The sequence below is a fragment of the Anneissia japonica genome, unplaced genomic scaffold, assembly GCF_011630105.1.
Source record: "Anneissia japonica isolate Jap-2015-1 unplaced genomic scaffold, ASM1163010v1 scaffold288265_len830512_cov201, whole genome shotgun sequence".
Taxonomy (NCBI): Eukaryota; Metazoa; Echinodermata; class Crinoidea; order Comatulida; family Comatulidae; genus Anneissia; species Anneissia japonica.
The window spans coordinates 642,423-653,474 of NW_022752171.1; the positions used below are offsets into that span (position 1 = coordinate 642,423).

Below are 11,052 nucleotides of genomic sequence, written 5' to 3' on the forward strand. Positions count from 1 at the left end.
CGGGACTGCTTCTCCTAGCTTTCCAACCTCATTGTACACCCTAACGCAGTAGGAGCGACAATTATCTTCAAAGATATTCACAGCGTAATAACATAGCTGACATATCGCACCGTTTAGGAAGATTGCTCTACAAGGCCTACCTACATCATCCTCACTAACATGATGCGTTCACACAATAAAAAGCTGCGTTCATCACACAATGAAAAGCTGCATTCACATCGGATCCGAACCGAAATTCGGACGGCGTTTCTGATACGCTGAACACCAGCGTCCCTATTTTTATACACGTACTGATCTGAATCTATCACCGCTTCGATGAGAGAATTCGAATTTTCGGATCGGAAAGCCTACCGAAGCGTACAGCGATTCGGAAACGCGGTCTGAATGTGAATTTATGCAACTCCGACATTCACTATCCTTCATTTTCCCGTTAAATACCTATTGTACAATGGTATCAATGAGTAAATTGATTAACCAATCAATCGATCGATAAATAAAATCATTAAGTAGACAGTCAATCATCATGATTGTGTTCATCCACACATCAATTCTTCATCCATCCATTTATTCATCCATCCATCATATTCATCCATCCAACCATCCATCCATCCATTATGGCATCGCCCCTCCATTTATTAAGCGTGTAACCTTTCATTTTCCATCCACTCGCATCCAACCATACATCCATTGATCATTAAGCATGCAGCTATCCACCAGGCATCCATCCATTCATCTATGTCTATTCATTCATCGTCTATCAAGCATTCATTCATTCTGCCACCAATCAAGCATCTTTTTTTCTTTCTCATGGTATATTTATTCAAAAATTACAATACAAAGGTAAAAAGAAATTGCCAAATATAACATTGTAGTAAAAAGAACTAAATTGCTTTATATTTACAAGCAAAAAACAATTCACGATACTTAAAAAGCAGAAAAGCAGGCGTTACATTAAGAAGCATAAGAACAACAATTTACAATAAACATACAAATACTTGAAAAGCAAAAAAGCATAGGCCAATAAAAACATTCATATCCACAAAATATCCATGCACAAACCCTCCATCCATCCATTCATTTATTCATCAATCACCGTCATCCACCAACCCTCTTTTTACTTTTAAAGGGCTGATTAAGATTCACTTCAAATGCAGTGGCGGGATTCGGGTCGAAGGGGTGCAAAAAGCGGCGGTCGCCTCCTCCCCATCCCCACTTCTGAAGCAGTAAAAAATCACTGACTTGTGAAATTATTCAGATAAGAGCTTTAAATGGCTACTAAAAGTCCGTAGCTTCTACCCCCACAATAGTAAGACAATACTGCAAACCCTTCCACTCTCTGACATGGTCCGCCCCCTATCCCGGAGTCTACAAGAGTGGTGAGGTACGGTACCGTACAGTTGGTAAACGATTTAAGCGAGGCGGTCAGTTTAAACCAATTCGTATGAACAACAAGAAATAATTGCTCTTATAGCGCTGAATTAGATTCGGTAATAGATAAGTTTTTTTTCAATTTTTCATCTAAAAGAAATTGTTTATCGAATAATTCGAGTGTTTTCAATGCAGTACAGGTAAAGTGACTATGTGTGTGTCAATAAAGGTAATGATGAACTGGAGGAATTTAGTTTCTTTTATGATCAAAATATTAAAATATTTAGAATACGCATTACAAAGTTTGGGTTAAATGAAACGAAATTGGAAAACACATTAGAAAGTATATGTCGAGTACTAGATTACGTGTATTAGCTACAATAATTGCTGTTATACGATAATTTAAAAAATAAGCACATTGTTCGAGGATATTTGCCATATTTACAATCGAAACTTTAAATATCGCATTATTTATTGAATGCGTGTATATTGGCATTTGACAATACGCGTATATTTGTCTGTAAGCAATTAGCGTCGTTTCTTTCAACATTTAAACTATCCTTAAAGCAAACGTTTAACGTTTCCTTCTACAAACAGCGCCATCTACACAAGTTGAATCATTTCTTTAATGTACTATATCGAGATAATATAAAGTAAGAAATGGATATTAAAACAAACTGAAATATAATGGCAGGCTTGGACTATAATGTAATGAGAAAAAGTCGCCGCCGGCTTCGAGGCATTCATGCCCGGAAATTATTTTAAGCTACCTAAGCCGGTCTATAATGAACATAAATCGATTGTTTTCAATTTACCGATAACTCTCTTAAATAGAATAAACGATGGAGTTAACTTTTGTCAGCAATGCTACGGCAAATATACATTTTGGTATAAAAAAAATGTAAAGGGATGTAGTGTATGGAAAAATGTAATAAGTTGATATTTTTTTAACGACGTTGTTCTTTATGCGAGGAGTACCGTAGTGCAGTAACCTGCTAATCAATCTCCAGCCGGATTCATACTTAAATGTTTTCTTTTAAATGTAAACATTATTACCTCGTAACTTTTTATTGGATGTGAATAAGTGTGTAGCCTTATATACATCCTATGATACGCATGCTAACCGTTAAAAAGAATGTGCACTCGTATAATATCACTTTCAACTTTTTCCGATTAAACTTTCCTTCAAAGAAATTATTCGTGTTCCCAATAGTCACATGATCCAGCCGTTGAGTAATATGTACTCTATGATCCAACAAACATGTTTCGTCGACAGTGAGTGATATAAGCAAGTGAAATCGAATCCGAACAACGCAGTCCATCTCTGGGGAGAGCCGCCTATCATAACCCACTCCCCACAGCGCTCTTACAATCTTCGGTTTCAAGTCTTCAGCTCTTCGGCGCCACTCCCCGGGCGGTGGCATAGGTCACGCCCCTAGGTTAGGCCCCTTGTGATCTTTCACAAGTAGGCATAGAGTCTGAAATATTCTAGGTGTGTGTACGGTTCCCTTGAATCTGTCATGATTTTGGCATTATTTCGTGCGTAGACCATCAGTATCCAACAGGCCCAAGACATGCATGGGATGACGCTAACATTGCAACGTGACCTTGATCGAAATTTCATAATGATGACCTTTGTAGTTATGCAGTCGTTCTATTTATAAAAAAAATAACAATAAAGTAACAAAAAATAATTAAATGTTGTCAATCGTTAGTCATGGCACTGCCATGAATAAACAAATTTAAAAAAACAAACAATCAGTAAATAAAAGTTTAAACTGTATTTATTACAGGTTCAATCAATTCATATGATGCTATTAAAGTAACTATGATATAATAATTATTAGGTCTATTATTGTGTTCCGCATTTTACATCTATGTGACGGATATATAACAAAAATATCAAAACCATTCTTGAACTACCTTATTCATCAATATGACAGACAAATCTTAGCAGATTTGGTTCCTATAATAATTATACATCATGTCACGACATTGCCATTGAAAACAGGAGGTGCCCAGTTATGTTAAGGGGAGAAACCCGTGACTGCATCCTGGTTGGAGCGCTTTTATTCACACTGGCCAGTGGCAGGTTTCTGTTTTACACCGTTTGCGATTTATGCCTTTACATAACATTGTAACATTTGTTCAAGGTATTTAAAATCTTTTCTAAGATACTGTTGTGTCGTTTAAATTAAGCCAGGTTCTAGAGGAGAAAAAAATGTACGTTTGTAGACATGATTTTTGTAAGATACTGAAGAAGCGTTTGAAGAAATATTCGAAATCGACTAATATGCAGCAGTGACAAGGTTGGTTAAGGCGTTTGCGTGTACATCATAACGCCCGTGTTCGAATCTTGTTTGGGACGCATATATTTTTCCTCATCCGTGTACAATGATTGGCTTATTATATAATATAAATGGTATATACCTGCACAACTAATATTTATATGATAAATAACTTATTAAATTAAATTTATACATATAGGCCTATAATAGGCTTATACGTATAAATTGAATTTAGAATATTTATCATATTAATATTAGTTGTGGGCCAAAACTAATAACTTATAAGATAGCACTGTGTTTATATCTACAGGTGGAACGCGTCTAAACGATTGATTCAGGTGCGGTACGCGTGCATTACGTGCAATTAGCAACTCCCCAAGATCATCACGCACCCTCGGGGCAAATCCAACGTTGGTAACATACTCTTCATCCATTATGCCATTTAAAATCTAAATTTGTAGATGGTAAAAGTACTTAAGTTTCAGCACATACGTGGTATCCCTCAGCCGAAAACAAATACTCGTAACTAAATACCTGAATACAGACACAGTATTTCTTAGGCCCTAATAACGATTGTAGCAACCATAGTGGTGTTGTTTTTTCTACCTGATGTTATCGTATTTCTGGCCACCTACTAATATTCATTAGATATTTTATATATTCCATGAAGACGTCAGCATACTAATGGCAGACCCGGATGTTGTTTCAAACTGCAGCTCAGTTATTGAACTGTCTTATTAGGCGTGTATTTTTGTGATTAGGATAGAGGGTTTATTAAGTAAATAAATAAATTATAATATAGATCTATGCTTCATAGTAAGCGTACGTGCGCTTGATAACCGTTGTTGTGCGCATGTCTGACCGAGATTTTTTTTACGATTACGTAAAGATTATGGACTGCGTAGCAATTATTGAGTGTGGGGTGTCATGTGACTGTTTTTGCTACATAAGCCATAATATTATATTTTGCAAATAGACGTAAACATGTTAAATAAAACATACAAAATAGATAACAGGCCTAAAAAACAAATTGAGCATTACATACAATGATGTAGTGTAGTCATTCTGTGAGATTTTTTTTCAATAGGCCTAAAACATGTTTATTGAGTGGATAAATTTGAATGAATCACATTGCATGAAATACGGTATAAATTGCTGTGTGTATAACTAGTCTATTTGCACGATAAAGTTTAGTCATTGTTATACGTGGCTAGAATGTTGTGCATACCGTACTCCCGCGAATAAGCGCCCGGGCGCTTAAAATATTTTTTTTGCACTTTCTGAGGGGCGCTTATTAAAACGGGGCGCTTATTTAAAAACGAGGCGCTTATGAAAACAGAGTGGAAATTGAGGGGGCGCTTATGGAAATCGAGGGGTTCTTATGGGAAATTATTAAATTCAAGAGGCACTTTTTTAATGGAAAGGACATTACGAATGTTGGTTAGGCGGAACAGATAATCCTCCACAGAAAATGGCTTATGACAAGAATGCGTGAATATTTACATAACAGCAAAATAGCAGATGCAATTAGTGGTGGTGGGTTGTGGTTAGCTTGTTGGCCATCTGCCGATTGAGATTAGAAGGATGGCAGGATCGTTGTGTTTTTTCTTGAAAACTCAGATGAGAACAGTGCTAAAGGTCGGAAAAAGAAAATGAGGAGTAGGACAGGCATAGACAAATTATGTGAAAAGAGTAAAGTTGGAAATATACTGTCTGTCCAGGGATCGGAGCTCTCATCTGTCCAAGAGAAATATCCTCATTTTGGTATTGACCTAAGAATGTGTTTCCACTCTGCAGCTCAAATCATGCCAACAACCACAGTCCCAGGATTGATTGGATTATTGACTTGCAAAAAAGAAAATCTTATGATATTATTGAAGGGGCGCTTATCCAAACGGGGCGCTTAAGGAAATTTTCACGTTATATACGGTTATTCGAGAGGGGGCGCTTATTCAAAACGGGGCGCTTATTCGCGCGAGTACGGTAACTGCATTTCTAGATTTCTCTTTGTTTATCACAATATCTGTTCTGCTCCTCTCAAAGAAAATTCATTGCTTCTTTCAATGTTTCCTTGTCGTATTTTCTGTGGCTGATTTTCAACATGATCTATGTATTGAATCATGCACACATTAACTTTAAAGAATCGGTCAAAACGGAAGAAATCTTTTTCCACGTTTCATGTGTCGTATTCGATTTTTATCTTTTGATTTTATCTGGATTTTAGCTATTCCATTGTGTCTATGATATTCATTACAAAAAATTACTTTTTTGATTGGGTCATAATCACCCCCATAAATCACATAGACAATTAATTGTAGTCGTATTTGAATTTGGAATTAAAATAAACAATTATTAACTGCCGTGAGGAAGCAAGATGAAATATGAGATTTTTGCTTGATTAATGGCCATCATTAGTTTGTTTCTTTTGCATGTATAAGGCTGAGCCAGTCCGTTAAGACCATTTTTTTATCTCACGGGAGCTACAAAAATACAAGATTTTTAGTACGACGTGTGGCCGCACGGATACACTATGGAGGGCGCTAGACCATTCTCTTCATGAGCTATTTTTATCATTACTGTATTTTTTATTTGCTTCTTATCTTTAAGCCGGGCACAATACTTCGCTGAAGGTCGTCAGTAGACATGATTAAAAAAAAAACACGCAAGGTGACTCGAGGCGCGCGCAAGGAATTGCATTAACGACAATCCATTGAGACTGCCATCGAAATCAGCAGACGGCGTCGCGTTGTCAAGTGCTCGCAGAGAGCGGAAATAGATTCGTCATAGGCCCAGGGGCGGCGATAGCGGTGGTCCAGGGGGAGAGACCCCCGTCGGCTACCTCTGGAATATCCCCCCGCTTGGATCCCCCTGTCGGGGAATTTCCATCAAGGTCGTCGGGGAAAATTGAAATCCCGACCGCCGAAAGTACCATTTAAGTATGACCTATTAAGATGTCAAATATTAGGGATTAATAAGTGTTTAGTGTGAGCAGTGCTACCGTATGTGCGTGGTGTTGTATACTATCACGATCGTATGGGTTGCGGTGGTAGAGCCAGTTCTCCGACAGCGGGCTGATACCTCCGACAAGTGATTAGCCCCGACAGGGGGTGGGTTGGCTCTTGACTTGCATGGTTCTCTATCAATTTATCCTTTTCAAATAAAGAATATTAGGCCTATAATCAACACTATGGGGGAGGGTGGGTAGGCTTCCCCGATGGGGGTGGGGTGAACCCCTTGTCGGGGAGCTTGGACCCCTCGTCGGGGAATTCCTGGCGCCACCCCTACATCGGCCGAACGACCATCGTAAAGCGCAAATGTGAACCCAGTATTATATTAGGCCCATAAATAATCTGATTGCTTTTTCTATTTGTATTGCAAGGGGCGGGAGAATTTCTATTTATTCAGTCAATAACATATCTTGTTTATTGTATTATATAGGTCCTGGAAATCCAAAATTAGGGCACAAATCGCGAACTCAGCTCTTTTTTTAGGAAACGTATTTATAAGGAATGTCACTACCCCATAATTAAACGTAGGTCGAATGAATCGCAACAGGAGTTGGTGCAATTGAAAAGATTATATCAAACGACTAGTACTTGATCGTAGGAGGAAATGGATGTAGAATAACTGTAATTTACAAGAATAAAGCTCATCTCAACACAGCTGATACGATTAGAAGACACAGGCACATACCCTATATACGTATAGGGTCTGTGGCAGAGGTAACGAACACAGAATTATTACGTTTTATTATATAAGTTAAGCCTATATCCTTTCTGAAGTAGGCCTAGACAAATAGTTCCACAAGCCACGTTATTTTATACTGTACCTACATTGGCATAGCCTTCAGATGTGAAAGTGGATATCATTTGACCATAAGTGGCCCGCTTCCGTTTCGGACAGCGTGATTTAATAATACTGTACGGTAATTTCGGCGGACACAAGTTGTACTGGTCTATGTATGGTTGTATTATAGGTCTACTTTTATACTGCATTACACTGAAGAAACGAGACATGTTTTCCTGTTTAGGATAGGCCTACAGGGGCAGATCGTTTAAATTGGACCAGCATACGGTAGTGGATCACGGTCATCGGAACGTCAAGGGTCGACTTTGGTCTGAGAGGCACTTCAAACACGGAAATATTTTGTCAAGGAAAGGTTTAAATAGTAATTTGCCACTCAGAAAGGCACGGTCCGTGCCTAGGCCTAATAAAATGTAAGTAAAACCTCGCAGTGTTTGTGTTTTGTACTTTCTAATATAGGCCTATGCTATTTGCTTTCATTAATTGTCTTGCCTTTATATTTTTTTTTTTATAGTGACAGCTTATACCAATTGTTTGTAAATGATGGGTAAACTATACTTAAATTTGAACAAGTACGATGGACGAAATAGCTCCGCAATTGACGCCAACGACAGAGCGATCATGCTGCTGCCGTGTCCTGACGAGAACAAACGTACAATGAACGGTTCGTCAAGAAAACGTGACGCGTGCGTGGTGATGCTGAGTGTGCTGGCTTTCCTGGTCGTGTTTGCCTCATCTGTGGCTTTAGTTAACATCGGATTTAAGTTTTTGTTTGGCCTCTTGGGTTAAGGTGAAACTGTTATCTAGGTCTGTCGAGAAAGAATATCGATGCAGTCAGACGCTTGCAATGCTACATTGGTTTTTTTTTTTTTTTTTTTATAGAAAAGTTACTCCAACATTTGCAACGGCCAATCGCAACCAGGCTAGCTGAAGAATGTCTACGAAGAAGTATGAGAGAAATATTGTCGAGCAAAAACTTAAACAGAAATAAAAGCAGGTTGAAGCAAAATAAAATAAACTAACCGATTCAGACATAGCATATTACCTATCAATGAATAAATACATTCAATGCATTATTGTCTATCAATAATGCATTCAAAATTTCACACGTGAGTACATTTAAAAAACCTACATCAACACAGGAAGACTAATAAAGCACTTTCATATGATCCGCATCTACTAGAAAAACAGCATCTGTATTTTCTGTGATATAGCTTTCCAAGAAATAACTCCAACATTATACTTAACAAACAAGGTATTCTAGAATTTACTGATGATCTCATAACACCAATATCCTGCCAGGCCAGTATTATGAGCAACTAAAACATGTATCCTGGGGCGGACGCAGCAGACGGTACGGTCGCACCCCCTGAAGTGTTTTAAAGAAAAAAAATTTAATATACTTTATTGTTGATATAAGCTTATTATTTTTATCATTATGAACATATATTATCGGTAAGATTTTTAAAGTATGAGAGTGCAATTTCCGGGCATCTAGAGGTCCATATTCTCAAAATTGTCTCGCCTCAGCCCCAGTCATGGTGGGGCTGAGGTGATGTGGACTCTCACGCACCCCCCTTACCTCCAAATCTTGCATCCGCCCCAGGTATCAACTGGCACAATGGCTGGCGCGAATAAAACCAGTAGCGAGCATTGTCATAGCCTTTGAAAGTTTTTAAAGAAATATGCACTACTATATTATAATGTTAAGCCTATTTATATGTTTCTTTTATAAATTTTATTTCATCTCATCCAAAAATAGGATAACACTATATAAATACCACGAACAAAACATCTGGTCAGATATTTTTTTTTAATGCAATGGCTAAATAATATTAAAAGAAGTCTCTATAATTCAGGGGCGGATCCAGAATTTTTCAACCGGGGGAGGGGAGCACAACATATTTAGAATAGATAAGTGAGAGCGCTAATTTCAATATGTGCCTTGAAATTTTAAAATTTAGTGGCAAAATGGGGAGGGGTGGGGCACGTTCCCCCTACTGGATCAGCCCCTGTAATTGTAATTTATTAGATAATTTCATTCTTAACTTATCATATATACACTGACAGGAATTTAAACAAATATAGGCCTATATGATAAATCAAACTGGTTTGATCGTGCTCAAACGAAGCCATCACTGAATGACTACATTAGATACAAATATGAACCAAGTTTTGAGTCGTACCTCTTAGACAAATGTAACGTTTCAGAAGCGACTTTTAAGTTTAAAGCTCGATCAAGCTCACTTGATTTAGAAGGTCGCAAAGAAGCCTGGTCAAATTTAAACACAGGCCTCTGTAAATTGACTGTAAAGAAACGTGGATCACTTTGTTTTTGAATGCTGCAAATTTAATAATATTAGAGATGGAATTTTCTAGGAACATAAAAATGAACCTAATAAATACAACCTTGATATATTTTAGGATATGTTTACCTTAAGTTTATCAAATTTTAGGCATCATCTTTTCTTTGATGACCTGTCATCCATAACGAATTTCCACGTATTAAATACGATTTGCTTGAATCTGATTATAATGATGTTGCATTTTTGACAAATATAGTTAAAAATATCTTTATGTCGCATGAGGCGAGTACAAGACGAAACAAAGAAAGCAAACACCGGATTGGATGGAAATTGTCATTTTATTCAATGACGAAAAACAATTTAATATATAGTTTATTCAAAATATGTAATGGGGCAGCCACCCATTGATGTCTCTATAAGCATATGCCCTCCCACGACATAAATTCATTTTTCTTCATTTTTACGAAAAATTTGTTTTATATCGCTTGGATGAGGCGCAATAAACTATACAAGAACCTGTAACGTTATCTTATAGAACACCCGCCGGACTGATGTTGAATCTGTCCTGGCCTGTTTATGTGAGCGCAATCAAATTTGACGTTCTGGTAATTTGAAATGTTTACTGTATCCATGTTTTTGTGTAGCTCGGTGTGTTTTATTTCATTTTTTTTTTAATTTATTGCAAATAAGAATTTTCTATTGCGCACCACACATGCGTCAAGCTTTTTAAAAGATATTGTTGTTATTATTGTTAATTTATTATTGAGATATGCAAAAACGGTAAAACATTATAATAATTTACTTAAAATATTATGTTGTTTTACTACTCATTTTTTAGTTTAAGATTTAGTATAAGTTGTTTTTTGAATAATGTTTGCTTTCCTTTTTATATTTTATATTTATATTGTTCTTGGGTGCACCATCAAAGTGATGGGTGCAGCTGATTTGAAAATGAACCCAATAAATTGTAAATCGTATCGTAACCAAGAAATTAGAATAACCTAACGTGATTATATCGTTTGATCAATCGTGTTTTGTACATACCGCCCTCTTCGGAAGATGTTTTGCAATACCGTACTGTACAGTATGTATCGCTTTCCTAAAAAATGTTATGCTGCTCTTATAACGGGCCTAAAACGTATGTAGGGATTTGTTTTCTGTTGCTACCACCAAATAAAAAGGACACGTTTTCATTTATGCTTTCAACTTACTATGACTTTGACACCTCCAGGTTTAAATAGAAGAATTGTAGACTCAATAAAGCACTGTAGACGCAATGAAAACAT

At 37.0% G+C, this 11,052-nt stretch overlaps 1 long non-coding RNA gene across 1 annotated transcript; it reads left to right on the top strand.

The window, feature by feature from the left end:
* Nucleotides 1-7,233: 7,233 nt before the first annotated feature.
* Nucleotides 7,234-10,771, top strand: LOC117122165. Its single transcript, XR_004447672.1, has 2 exons — nt 7,234-7,873; nt 7,975-10,771. It is a non-coding gene; the product is annotated as an uncharacterized LOC117122165 (long non-coding RNA).
* Nucleotides 10,772-11,052: the final 281 nt, after the last annotated feature.